Source organism: Asparagus officinalis, chromosome 7 (genome assembly GCF_001876935.1).
Source record: "Asparagus officinalis chromosome 7, Aspof.V1, whole genome shotgun sequence".
Classification (NCBI taxonomy): Eukaryota; Viridiplantae; Streptophyta; class Magnoliopsida; order Asparagales; family Asparagaceae; genus Asparagus; species Asparagus officinalis.
The window spans coordinates 39,956,631-39,971,811 of NC_033800.1; positions in this window are offsets into that span (position 1 = coordinate 39,956,631).

Consider the following 15,181-nt stretch of genomic DNA (forward strand, 5'->3'; position numbering starts at 1 on the left):
CACAGGGGAAAATTTTGCTTATTGGTAGGCTAGGATGAGAATTTACCTTCGTTGCATTGATCTTGACATCCTAGGGCTTATAGAAAAGAAATATGTAGAGAAGTCCAAAGTTGAGAACATGTCCGATGATGAAAGGCACCTTGCCAATCTCAATGCTAAGGCCATGAACGCCTTAATCTGTGGTCTTTCCCCCAATGAATACAATAGGGTTTCCACGTGTGCAACCGCATACGAAATTTGGCAAAAATTATGTGTCACACATGAAGGAACACCCCAAGTTAAAGAATCTAAGATTAGTGGAGTCATGCATGATTATGAGCTATTTAAAATGCTTCCTAATGAATCCATTGATGCTATGTTTTCCCGCTTTACTAACATCATCAATGAATTACATGGTCTAGATAAGCAACTATCCATTCAAGAGATTATGCATGATTATGAGCTATTTAAAATGCTTCCTAATGAATCCATTGATGCTATGTTTTCCCGCTTTACTAACATCATCAATGAATTACATGGTCTAGATAAGCAACTATCCATTCAAGAGATTAACTACAAGATACTTTGCTCCTTAACTCCAGCGTGGGAGCCCAAAGCCACGGCTATTGAGGAAGCTCATGACCTCACTACCTTAGCTCTTGATAGCCTTATCGGAAAGCTCAAAGTGCATGAGAAGAAGCTCAAGGGAAAGGAGAAGGAGGAAGTGCCATCACGTGAAGTTGAGGAGCCGTCACCAAAATTAAAGACCATAGCTCTCAAAGGAGCTAGTGACAACTCATCCTCATCGTCGGAGAATGAAGTCAATTTTTCTAGAGAAGTGGCTCATCTCTCTAGAAGAATCTCTACACTCATAAAGATGAACAAAAAATTTAACCCCCGATCTAACAACAAGTTTTCCTCTCGTGTAGGTAAATGTTTTGAATGCAATGAACCGGGTCACATCGCTAAGGATTGCCCCAAGCTCAAAGAAAAGTACATGAAGTACAAGAAGAAGAAGGCTATGTATGCCGGATGGGAAGAATCCGAACCAAGTGACTCGGAGAGTGATGAAGAAGGAGCCAAATTTGCTCTTCATGACACAAATGTTTGTTTCATGGCAAATGAACATGAGGTAATATCCGAGGCCGAAAGTGAATCTTTCTATATGCAATGTGACATAGCTATGGCTTTAGAAGAGTTGAACTTTGAATTTAAAAGAATGTCTAAAGAATGCTCTTCTTTTAAAAAATTGCATACCTCTTGTGATATTAAGCTAGAACAACTAACAACCTCTCTTGCTCTAAAAGACGAATTACTAGGAGATCTCGATTTCGAGAACAAGCAATTAAGATCAAAGATTGAAAGATTAGAAATTGAGGGTTGTAGAACTAGACCCACTCATGCTTATGCCAACTACAATCATCATGGTAGAAATAGGTTTCGTGGTTCTAACATTCGTACATACAAAAGAAATTTTGTATGCACCTATTGTATGAGACATGGACACATTTCTACTCATTGTAGAATTAAAGACAATGAAGATTTTTATGGTTTGATATGGGTACCCAAAGGTACCAAGACTACTAACCACCAAGGACCCAAGACATGGGTACCTAAAGCTACTACACCTTCATCCTCTTCTTTTGTAGGGAACGTCACGACAACGACGTAAGGAGATGTGGTACCTTGATCGTGGTTGCTCACATCATATGACGGGCAACAAAGAGTTATTTGCAACCCTATCAAGGATTGAAGGAGGCAATGTCTCCTTCGGTGGTGGTGAGAAAGGTAAAATCATTGGTATCGGCTCTATTGGTAAGAAACCCTCACCCATTATTGGTGGTGAGAAAGGTAAAATCATTGGTATCGGGTCTATTGGTAAGAAACCCTCACCCACAATTGAAGATGTTTATTTAGTAAGTGGTTTGAATCATAATCTTCTTAGTATTAGTCAATTGAGTGATAAAGGTTTTGATATTTCTTTTAAACCGGACAAATGCATCATTAGTATGGATGGAAAAATTGTTTTCATTGCAAATCGCAAGTCTAATGTTTACATTTTTGAGATGAATGAGTTAGTGAATCAAGATGTAAAGTGTCTTGCGGCAATTGATGAAAATCCTTGGATTTGGCACAAGAGACTTGGACATGCAAATATGGAGCTAATCTCAAAATTGTCTAAGAAGAATCTTGTGAAAGGGCTACCTAACTTGCACTTCATAAAAGATACAATTTGTGAGGATTGTGCCAAAGGTAAACAAACAAAGTCTTCTTTCAAATCCATCCATGAGGTATCGACTTCTAAACCCTTGCAATTACTTCATCTTGATTTATTTGGTCCTATGCGTGTTACCTCTCTTGGAGGCAAACACTATGTTTTTGTGATTATTGATGATTTTTCTCGTTTTACATGGACAATATTTCTTGCTAAGAAAAATGATTGTTTTGAAGAATTTGCTAATCATGTTAAAAGAATTGAAAATGAAAAAGATTTGAAAGTTGTTAAAATAAGAAGTGATCATGGTGGTGAATTTCAAAATGAATCTTTCTATGATTTTTGTGCTCATCATGGTATAACTCATATGTTTTCCGCTCCTAGAACACCACAACAAAATGGTGTTGTTGAATGGAAAAATCGTACCATACAAGAGATGGCACGCACTATGCTTAATTCTTTTGATTTGCCAAAATATTTTTGGGTGAAAGCCGTCAATACGGCTTGCCATATTTTAAATCGTGTTTTGCTTAGACCAAAGCTTAAGAAAACCCCTTATGAACTTTATTTTGGAAATACTCCTTTCATTGGCTATTTTCGTGTCTTTGGATGCAAATGTTTTATTTTAAATACAAAAGATCACCATGATAAATTTGATTCCAAAATTGATGTTGGTATTTTCTTGGGTTTTGCACCTCGAAGTAAGGCTTATAGGGTCTTCAATAAACGAAGCCTCGTTGTTGAAGAATCTATAAACGTTACTTTTGATGAGACTAATGTTGGCTCTCAAGTTGTGTTGCCTAGGAAGGATGATGATGATGATATTGAGGGAGGATTGGACTTGTTGCAAATCAATGATACTCCCTCTATAGAAGCTCAAAAGGATGTAGATTGCACAAATGCTCAAGATCAAGTTGAACAACCTAAAGCTTGGAAATTTACATCAAATCATCCAAAGGAGCAAATCATTGGGAGCCCTTCAAAAAGAGTTATAACTCGCTCAAAAGCCTTGAGTGAATGTGGTAATGTTGCATTTCTTTCTCAACTAGAACCTAAAAAGATTAATGATGCTTTAAATGATGAGTTTTGGGTTTTGGCTATGCATGAAGAATTAAATAATTTTCAAAGAAATGAAGTTTGGAAGCTAGTTCCTAGACCTAACAATGCTAGTGTTATTGGTACAAAATGGGTTTTTAGAAACAAACTTGATGAACATGGCATTGTAACTAGAAATAAAGCACGTTTGGTTGCCCAAGGATACAATCAAGAGGAGGGCATAGACTATGATGAAACCTTTGCACCGGTTGCAAGGTTGGAATCTATTAGGATGTTTTTGGCATTTGCTAGTTTTAAAAATTTCAAACTATTTCAAATGGATGTCAAAAGTGCTTTCTTAAATGGTTTTATAGAAGAGGAAGTGTATGTTGAGCAACCCCCCGGTTTTATAGATCATGCTTTTCCTAATCATGTTTACCGGGTACAAAAAGCTTTATATGGGTTGAAACAAGCTCCTAGGGCTTGGTATGCTCGCCTCTCTAGTTTTCTTATTGAAAATGGTTTTTCAAAAGGAACAATTGATAACACACTTTTTGTGAGAAAAAGGAAAAATGATTTTATTTTGGTTCAAATATATGTGGATGACATTATTTTTGGTGCTACTAATGAATCCTTGTGCAAGGAATTCTCTAAAGTTATGCAGGATCACTTTGAGATGAGTATGATGGGAGAGCTTACATTCTTTCTCGGGCTCCAAGTCAAGCAAACTAAGGATGGGATCTTCATTTCACAAAGCAAGTATGCGAAGGAATTGGTGAAGAAATTCAAGTTGGAGAATTCTAAGCATGCGCCTACTCCCATGAGTACTAGTGTTAAGCTTGATGCGGATGAGAGTGGTGAAGATGTGGACCAAAAACTATACCGAGGTATGATAGGTAGTCTTCTTTATCTCACCGCTAGTAGACCCGACATCATGTTTAGTGTATGTGCATGTGCACGTTTTCAAGCTTCTCCAAAAGCATCTCATTTAATTGCGGTTAAAAGGATCATTAAGTATGTTAATGGAACTTTTAACCTTGGTTTGTTTTATCCAAAAAGCACCACTTTTGATTTATATGGTTTTTGTGATGCCGACTTTGCCGGATGTAAGGTAGATCGCAAGAGTACTAGTGGAACATGCCAATTCTTAGGAAATTCCCTTGTTTCTTGGGCTTCCAAGAAACAAAATTGTGTTGCATTGTCCACTACGGAAGCGGAATACATTGCCGCCGGCCTATGTTGTGCTCAAGTTTTATGGATGAAACAAAGTTTAGTTGACTATGATTTGAATTTTCAAAATATTAAAATCTTTTGTGATAACACAAGTGCCATAAATATTTCCAAAAATTCGGTTTTGCATTCTAGAACTAAGCATATTGACGTGCGCCATCATTTCTTACGCGATCATGTAGAGAGACAAGATGTATCCCTAGTATTTGTTAACACCAAATCTCAACTAGCGGATATATTTACTAAGCCTCTTGGAGAGGATGATTTTTGTCGCATAAGAAATGGTTTGGGCTTATGCACTATGTGAAAGTTCTACATTGCTTGCTTGTTTAGTTGCATCTTGCATTTTGCATTTCTTTCCCCATTTTTGATGGTGACAAAGGGGGAGAGAAATCTCCTCATTTGTTGCATATATTTAGGGGGAGCTCATAGATAGGGGGAGCACCTATCTATAAGCTATTTTATTTTTGCTCTTATATAATGGTTGGTTGTCATCATCAAAAAGGGGGAGATTGTTAGCCCTTATGTTTTGATGATGTTCTTACAACCACCATTATCGGTACTAATGGCTTATTGAGTGTAAATGTAGTAAACTCATTTGTCAAGCTCGTTAGGGCCATTAATGGAGGATGGATGGAATATATGCTACAACAAAGATATCCAAAGGAGGAGGAGGCCAAGAGATGAAGCAACGTTATTTCAAGAACGACAAATTCAATCAAAAGCTTCATCCGATTCAAGCTATATCAAAGCTCAAGTATATTGCTCTCTATATGAGGATAAGCTTTCTTTTGTTTCCCTCTCTAGTGCTAGAATGTAGGCAAAGAGTTACTGAGTTTACTTGAAGCTATTGGGAATCACACACACGTTTTTAGACTTGTGCTTTTAAGCGTTTTTTTCACAAAATACTATTTTTCACAAGGTTGAGGACCTATCTGCAAAATTCCTTTTCTAAACAGTTTGTTTTTAGTATTAAAAACATTTTACAAAGTTTCAGAATTTTCAGAGGTCAAATAAATATTTTGTAAATATTTCAAGTTGGTCAAAAATCAGATTTCAGAAAATATCAGAAATCGGTCGACCGGTCCGGTCAACCGATCCGATGACCTTTCTTCAGTATGTTTCCAGAGTGTCGCCGGTCGACCGGTACGGTCGACCGAATTTTTAATCTTTAATCGGTCGACCGTGCCGGTCGACCGATGAGAATTTCCTTAGCTGCTCGCGGTCGACCGAATTTTTCAGTCGGTCGACCGAAGGCATTTTTCGGTCGACCGAAATTTCCTTCGGTCAACCGATTTTTGCCTCTGGTCAGCTATGACTTTTTTAAACGGTCATTTACATCGTTTACTGTGCTTTCACTTGTTAGTGTTTGGCACAGTCTGTGATGAGGGTCAGAAGAAAAGATTATTATCTCATTTGGGAAGATTTGTTTTTGTTTTAAAATGATTTAAACTTTTCTATATAAACCCCCAGACCTCTTCTTCTTCCTTAGCCTAAACGTTTTGAAAACCAGAGAGCTTTCTGTTTTCCTGAGAAAAAATTTCAAAATCTGTTTTCTCTCTGTTTTCAAGTGTGTTTCACCTCCCAGCTTCAGTATACCTTCTCTTTGCTATAGGGGCTGTGTAAAGAGAGGTTCTTTCACTGTTTCTTCTGCTATGTGAGTGAGATCTGTTTAGATCAACTGTGAGGGAGAGTGATCTGTGAGATCAAACTGTGTAGTGAGAGAGATCTGTGGAGATCGCTGTGTAGACGAAGTTTCGGCTTCCAAACCGGGTGTGTAGTGGATTTCTCCTCGAGAGTGGGGAGCGGGGATGTAGGCCAGAGGGCCGAACCTCGTTAACACATCGCGCGTTGACCCGTGCGCCGGTGTGTTGGAGATGCACCTTACCGTCTACAATGGCTTTGTCGACGATAGAGGCAAAGTATATGACGATTACAGAGGCTGTGAAGGAGGCTATTTGGCTTCAAGGCCTCTAGGGTCCAACAGGTATATCACAACGGTCCGTCACCATTCATTGTGATAGCATGAGTGCTATCTATTTGGCGAAGAATCAGGTTTTTCATGCGAGGACGAAGCACATTGACATCCGTTATCACTTCGTTCGGGATGTTCTTGAAGATGGCAATGTGGAGATTGTGAAAGTCCACACAAAGGATAATCCGGCGGATATGCTCACTAAGGTAGTTCCGAGCAACAAGTTTGATCATTATCGAAACTTGTTGCACATTCATAATTATTAAGGCCGTTGACGGCCATTTGGATGAACTACGGGCGGCTTGATCCCTTGGGAGAGGGGGTACGTAGGAAACCACATTGGTGCAGTCGAGTTTAGAGAGACGACATATTAGTGCTAATGTTGGTGTCGGCTCAGTGTTGGGAACACTTCGCCGAGGTGGAGAATTGTTGGATAGCAGATTCCTAATCCATTTTGGTTTAGGATTCCTAATCCATTTTGGTTTAGGATTCCTAATCTATTTTGGTAACATGAGATTATTAGGATTCCTAATCTATTTTGGTAATAGGTTAATAGGATTCCTAATTTGATTTGGCTATTGGTTTAGAATTCCTAGTATGTTTATGATTTTAGGATTTCTATATATATAGAACAATTGAAGGAGAGAATAGGAGAAAATTAGCATTGTTTTGGGCACTTTGAGAGGGAGATATTGTGAGGGAGTTGAGAGCTTTGGTTAGGGTTATATTTGAGTGATTTTATGAGTTGTAACCCGTTGTATTTCTCCTCCATATAATGAAATCTCCCCATCCTCTCCCCGTGAAAGTAGGCAATTGCCGAACCACGTATATCTCTGTGTTTGGTTTGATTTATCGTAATTGGCTTGGTTTGTGCTAAGAGCAAATGCACATTTCATGCTCGATGTATAAATCTGGAAATCTATGACTAGTTAAGAGTTTATGTGTTTTACATATCGTTTTAGTTAGAATTTGTAAAACTCAAAAGCCCAAAGTTGTAGGTCTCTTCAACATCTTTCCAACGAATCTTAGATCACCTCATTCTGGGGTCGTATCAGAAAGTTATGGCTATTATACCGAACCTCAATCTGTGTGCAGACTGTCAGACGGTCGACCGCAGTGGGCTCGGCGGTCGACCGCTGGGCGTGCAGACGCCAGTTTTAGTTCTGTTTTAGGTTGGGTTTTGTTTATACCAAACCCGGTTGTTACCCTAGGTATATATACTAATTTTGAAGCTCTCAGAACCCTCTTTTGAACCCTAATAGCCTCAACCCCCTCCTCTCTCTCCCCTCTAAACCCTAGCTCGGATTTTGGCGTTTTTGTGGCGTTTCGAAGGATTTTCGGTGGGGTTTCGCGGTTCAGATTGAAGGAGGAGCGTCTTCTGGGGATTTGTCAGCACCTGAGGCGAGTAACATCTCGCCCAATCCCTCACCCATATTTCTACGAATTTTTATAATGATTTTCATGAGTTTTGATGAGCCTAAAAGGTATTTTTGTATAAAGATGGATTCTCTATAATGTGGATTGCAAGAATCAAATGTTTTAGTTTATAAAAGATCACCAATATTTTGTTTAGTGAAGATCTAGATCTGAAATTACTTAAACAAGAGTTAAATCACGATTTATTGTTTTCAAAACATTTTTGACATATTTCATATGTGTTTAGAGTGTTGGGGATGTAGTTTACAAGTTTAAATTTCGTTGTTTTCTTCCATATGACGTATTAGAAATGTTAGATTTTTGTTAACATAGAAATCATCAAGTTTGCATTTGTTTTGAAGCTGACAGAAACCTTAACTGGGCTTATGTCTGCTTCGCGGTCAATCGCGACGGACGCGACGGTCGACCGCTGGCCACGCAGAAGGACAGAGTCTGTCTGCCCTTTGCGCGGTCGACCGCGGTGTGCTCGGCGGTCGACCACGGAGTGTTTTGGCTGAGCAGTAAGTTTCTGCTCTGCGCGCGGTCGACCGGAGTGGCCTCCGCGGCCGCCCGCCGCACAGTTTTAGTGCACTATTGGTATTATTATTTTGTTCGTGCTTTCGAGGGATTTGTCTCGATTATCTGATACTAGGTTTTAGATTTACTATATATCTATGCATGATAGATGACCGAGGACACCGATTTAGAATCGCACACCGAGACACGTGTGAAATTTGTATAAGTATATCTTTTCACATATCTCATCGATATTTACACAGCTTGTTCAGTCCTCGTGTTGGACTATAATCCATTGAAGTCCTCGTGTTGGACTATAATCCATTTCAGTTCTCGTGTTGGACATTTACATATTAGACCATGTGTTGGACAATTGTTAAGCTATGAGTATGACACTTATCTGAATCAGGACATGACATGATTACATAAGATTTGGACATGATAGCTACCTAGGCTGGACACGACACTTATGTGATATTGATCTTTGACATTTATATGGTTTTGGCATGACTTTTGATTAAGTAGGTTTCGGCGTGACTTTTGATTTAGTATTGAGATGGGCTGTTTCTTTTAGTTTATTATTCATGTATTAGACTTCGGGTTTGGTAATTAAGGATTTACAAATTTGAGATACAAGGTATATACATGAGGGTTTCCTTATTTGGATTATTTCGCTCGACGTACCTATGCTCGTGTTGTAATTTCCTAAATACTAAGACCCATGCTAGGATCAATGATTTTTAATTATTATGTAATTAACTGTATTTTCTGTATACAACGAGTCCTTTCCCTTGGGGTTGGTTGTGATGTTGCTCGCTAGCGCTTTGACGCTCGTTGTCCCTCCCCCTTTCAGGTAACGAGCCAGAGCCCGGAGAGTCGCAGGTTGATGGCGATGTACTTTAGCTTCAACCATCTATTTAGTTATATTTTCTTTTGAGCTCCACTGTAGACTTTTGTTTAGACATTTGAGAGTTTTATTTTAGAAGTTGTAAAGGTTGTGTGCCTTATTTCCTCTTATCAGACATTTTGTATTTGAGACTTGTTGAGAACTCAAGTTTATTTATTTTAGACATTTACTTGTATTTTAGTATATTAGATGATGAAATATTAATTTCTCTATTATTTCATCAGTTGATTCTTGTATTATCTTTTACTTGCTTTTGTACCTACACCTGTTATTGACTCTACTAGAGAGATAGTAATTGTGATGGTGAAACATGTTATTGCACGGTATGGTGTATGGAAGGTTTGACATTCCTGGTTTTACTTTGAACTTGCGAAAATACACACAAGGATCAAACTGGCTCCGAGTGTACGAGTGACCAAGCATAAAACCATCGAATCGCCTATACCACTGTCGAGGAGATTGCTTCAAACCATATTAACCTACAAATCAACTTATCTTTCCCTGCAGCTCGGAATCCTAATGGCTGAGTCATATATATTTCTTCATCAAGATCACCATGAAGAAATATCGTCTTCACATCCAACTGATCTAACTCTAATCCATACTGTGCCACCAAAGCTAGCAGAATCCGAATCGAAGAATGCTTCACCACCAGAGAAAAAACCTCATTGTAATCAATACCTTCCTCCTGTACTCAACCCTTCGCAACCAACCTAGCCTTGAACCTCACTGGAGTGCCCTCAATGCCCTCCTTCTTCGTGTACACCCACTTGCACCCAATCACCTTCCGCCCCTTTGGAAGCTCAACAAGCTCCCATGTATCGTTCTTATGAAGGGACTCCATCTCCTCCTGCATAGCCACCTACCATGAATCAGCCTCCGAACTCTGCTCGGCCTCTTTGAATGTAGTATGCACCATCTCATCGATACTCTCCACCGGAAGTGCATATGCAACTGTGTTGGCATACCGTGCTGGCACCCGTATGTCTCTCCTTTGTCTCCGAACCGCAATAGAATCCTGAACCTGAGCCATCGGTCCTTGATCCTGCTCATGAGTACCCGTATCCTCCGCATCACCGTCGTGCTCGCCTGGCGTTACCTCAGTCGGCACTCTAATAGATACTGCACCATCTGGACTTTGTGGAGCTGCATCAATGTCCACCACCTACGATATCTCCTCTGTCGGGTCGCTCTCCACCTGATGAGAGCTGGGAAGCTTCAAGATAGAAGCCTCATCAAATGTGACGTTCCTACTCAACACAATCTTCTTATCAACTGGATCCAAAAGCTTGTATCCTTTGACATCACGCTTGAATCCTACAAATATGACCTTCCTAGCTCGAGGTTCTAACTTATTAGTTTTAACATGATAATATGCAGGTCAACCAAATACCTTAAGCTGGTCATAGTCATGTGCTGTCTCTCCCGACCACATCTCCATAGGGGTCTTCTCCTCAATCGCAGATGAAGGCAGCCGATTAATGAGGTGGCTCGCATAAGAAAGTGCCTCAATCCAAAAGATATTCTCCAAACCACTATGCGCCAATAAACATCGAATCTTCTCCAGCAAAGATCGATTTAACCTCTCCGTCACCCCATTCTGCTATGGTGTATGACTAACTGTGAAGTGCCTCTCTATGCCCTCGTCTCGACATAGCTGTTGAAAGGGGTCTGAAGTATAATCGCCGCCGTTGTCGGATCTCAACGTCTTGATCTTTCTCTCAGTCTGCAGTTCTAATCTCTTCTTCCACTCCACAAACAAATCTAGGACTTCACTCTTATGCTTCATGATGTACACCCAACATCGCCTAGAATAGTTATCAACGAACGTGACGAACCAATGTCGACCACCAAGTGATGCCGTCTTAGTGGGACCCCAAACATCTGTGTGCACGTAGTCCAAGATGCCCCTCGTCCTATGAATGGCCATCCCGAACTTCATCTTTGTCTTCTTGCCAAGTACACAGTGCTCACAGAATTCTACTTTACCACTCTTGGCTCCCTTCAATTGCCCCTGTTTGCATAATGCATGCAGTGACTTTTTACATGTGTGCCCTAGCTTGTAATGCCAAAGTCTGCTCATGTCCGCCTCTGAAATAGCCGAAGCAACCTGGCCAATCTCGGTGCTCCCCTTCAGATAGTATAAATTATAACTGTGGACTCCCTTCACACCACCAAAGATCCCTTAGTAACCTTCGCTACAGCATCCTCAAAGGTTACCCTGAATTCCTTCGCCTCCAAAGCTCCAACTGAGATAAGATTCTTCTTCAGTTGAGGAATGAATCTCACCTCCTTTAACTCACGGACTACTCTATCATGCATCTGAATCCTCATAGTGCCTATCCCACAAATGCCATAGGATTGATCATTTCCCATGACAACAACACCCCCGTCGAGTCTCTCAAATGATGAAAACCAATCTCGCCTAGGAGTCACATGATAAGTAGCACCAGAATCAATCATCCAATCCGATGCATCCAAATGGTTCACCTCCGGAGTAATCAAAAGAGAAAAATACGAATCATCGGAATCATCGCCTTTCGTAACGTTCACCTCATTGGCATTCGGGCCCTTTTTCTTGCTATCCTCCTTCTCTTTGAGCTTCGGACAGTCTCTCTTCCAATGTCCATGTTCTTTGCAGAATGCACATTGGTTCTTTGCTAATTGGTGGCGGATTCTTGACTTTGACCTTCCTCTATTACCACCTTTTGGATATGGGCTTCTACCTCTCGTCGATAAGGCCTCTCCTGAAGTACTAGCGCGAGAAGTCTCATTATCCTTCCTCCTCAAATTGTAGTTTGTTAATGCGTTAGTCACTTTACTATAAGTGATATAAGATCTCCCTTTCAGCAACGTAAGCACGAATGTATCATACTCCTCATCTGGTAAGGAGCCCAAAAAAGTAATAGCCTTGTACTCATCTGTGATCTTCTCATCCACGTTCGCCAAGTCCGACAACAACTTAGTGTAGTTGTTCACATGAGCCGCAAGCGAGGTGCCTCGGGACATCTGGAATCTGAATAACCTACGCAGCAAATGCAACATGTTCTCAACACTCTTTGTAAGATACTTATTATTGAGAATTTCCCACATCTTCATCGCAGACGTTACCTCAATCACATCATATTTCAGCTCTTGTTCCAAACATGACCTGATCACCCCACAAGCATTCCTATTCATCTTTTCCCATACCGACTCTTCATATTTAGGTGGCCTCACATTGACCATGATGGTCTCCTCCAAATTTTGAGCATTGAGCGCATCCTGTACGTCGCTCATCCACAAACCAAAATTGATTTTGCCGTCATATTTCACTACACTAATCTTAGTGTTCTGAAAACCCACTTGAACTGTGCCGATTATCTTGCTGCTTTCACCAACTTCTTCACTCATAATCATAAATTTCAAATTACAAGGAAAGATTCAAACTTTATAGAATTTAGAAGTTACCCAACTGAACCCTAGATTGGATTCCAAATAGAACTCCTAACCACACGAGGAAAGCGAGATCTTCAACGACAACTTCAAACCCTAACTCCACCAAAGCCTAGAACTCCAAGAACCAAGCTTCCAACTGAATCTTCCTCCACCTAATCCAAAACCCTAGATCTAAAATCTGAGCTCTGATACCACTTGTCGCGCGCCTAAGCGGAAGCGTTGTATGCACACACAACGAACTTGAGACCACGGAAGAAGAAAGCCACACACTTGCACAAACCAAGCCAATTACGACAAATCAAACCAAACACAGAGATATACGTGGTTCGTCAATTGCTTACATCCACGGGGAGAGGATGGGGAGATTTCACTATATGGAGGAGAAATACAACGGGTTACAACTCACAAAATTACTCAAATATAACCCTAACCAAAGCTCTCAACTCCCTCACAATATCTCCCTCTCAAAGTGCTCAAAACAATGCTAAATCTCTTCTTTTCTCTCCTTAAGAAACCCTAAAAAACGTGGTCCTATTTATAATAAAACACAATCCCAAACAAAGGAGGATTCCTCAACAAATAAGGATTCTAAAAACGAGTCTGCCACACCCTGCACCATGGGTGTGGCAGAGGGTGTGGTGCAGGAGTGGTGCAGGACAGATTCTGCCACACCCTGCACCGTGGGTGTGGCAGAGGGTGTGGTGCAGGACAGACTCTACCACACCCATGGCAGACACCACACCAGGGTGTGGTGGAGCCTGTTTTGAGTTATTCTTCACGTTTTTCACAATTCCTTCGCCGTTTTCACAATTCTCCACCTCGGCAAAGTGTTCCCAACAATGAGCCGACACAAACATGAGCACCAATGTGTCGTCTCTCCAAACTCGGCTACACCAATGTGGTTGCCTATACCCAACTACCTCCTCTTTTCTTCTTTATCCCTCGCGTTTAAGCAACAACCACCCTCCTCTCAAAACTCTATTTCTCTCAGTTCAAAAAATTTGGAGAATTTCGTGAAGCATAGATCGTGAGGAGGACGAGATCTACGACTTTGGTGAAGGAGGATCGAGTTCCTCATATGTTTGACATATTAAAATGAATTCAAAAGGCAAGTTCATCTCTTTCAAAACCCATCCCATTAGATTTTTATTTTTAATGGTTTAAACCCTAATTTGATGAATAGATCTGTAGATCCGATCACTAAATGAAGAAAATATAAGATTTACATGGTTAGAACCATAAGTAATTGCTAATTGATGAACTTATTAGGAGTAGAACCCTAATTAATCAACTAAAATCTAATTAGTGATGTTTAGGGAGATTAAATCCCAAAATCTATGTTTTGTTTACATATACTTGCTTGGCCAAGCCCCCGCTTTGTTAAATACAAGATTTAAACATGTTTTCACACTCCATGATAATATTTTCACGAGTTATTTTTGAGAAAGTTGATTAACTTCATGAAAACTATGTTTTTGTTCCAGTACTCGGGTCGGTTGACTGACCCTATGGATCAGTCGACCGATTTGACCCTGAGGATTGTATGATTTTCTCTCTAGCTGGTCGACTGACATATGTATCACTCAACATATCGAGATTTTGCTGCTTGTGCATGTTTGTGCACGTTCGCGCTAGGTTGACTGATGGGCAATCAATCAACTGATCAAGTGTCAGTCGACTGATCCCCATGCGTAGTCAATTGATTTGTTGATTTTGCTTATGATGATCTTCCATGCATGTTTACTTGTGAACACGTAGAACGAGCTGCCTATCGATACACGTTTGTGGCCATGAGAGTGCACGTTAAGGGTTTGAGCACACACGAGCCTTTGGAAGTGCGTAGTCTAATGTTTTGCATTTGACACGACAGAGAATGACGATTGATTTAGTTTATGATAGTTTTGGATGCTTGAGTGCGTTAGTCTGTGTACCACAATAGAACACAGGTGACTACACTCTGAGTGCGTTAGTTCGTGCACCGTATGAGATTTAGCGGGCGACTACACTCTGTGATACATCATTGTTTTGGTGGTTGAGTGTGCATGTCCGTGCACCGCATGATATTGCGGATGACTGCACTCCGAGTGTGTTAGTTCGTGAGCCGCATGATACTGCAGATGACTACACTCTATATCGTTGGGACACCTAGGACTTTGGCGAGCATTGATTATGGATGTGGTCCAACATTGTGGCTTCCATATGTGACAGTTTATACTTTGACAAGTTTCTCACAAGATTGTATATTTAATCCCGTGCCACCTACCTGAGACGATACGATATGTACGACATATTTTTGGATGAGGTGTTGATAATGTATTTCTTGGTTGATTATTTTATTGTCATTTAACGACATATTTTTGGATGAGGATTTTTTTGGAGTTGTCATTTAACGATTCACAATTTGATATATATAGTGTTATATATATATATATATATATATATATATATATATATATATATATATATATAT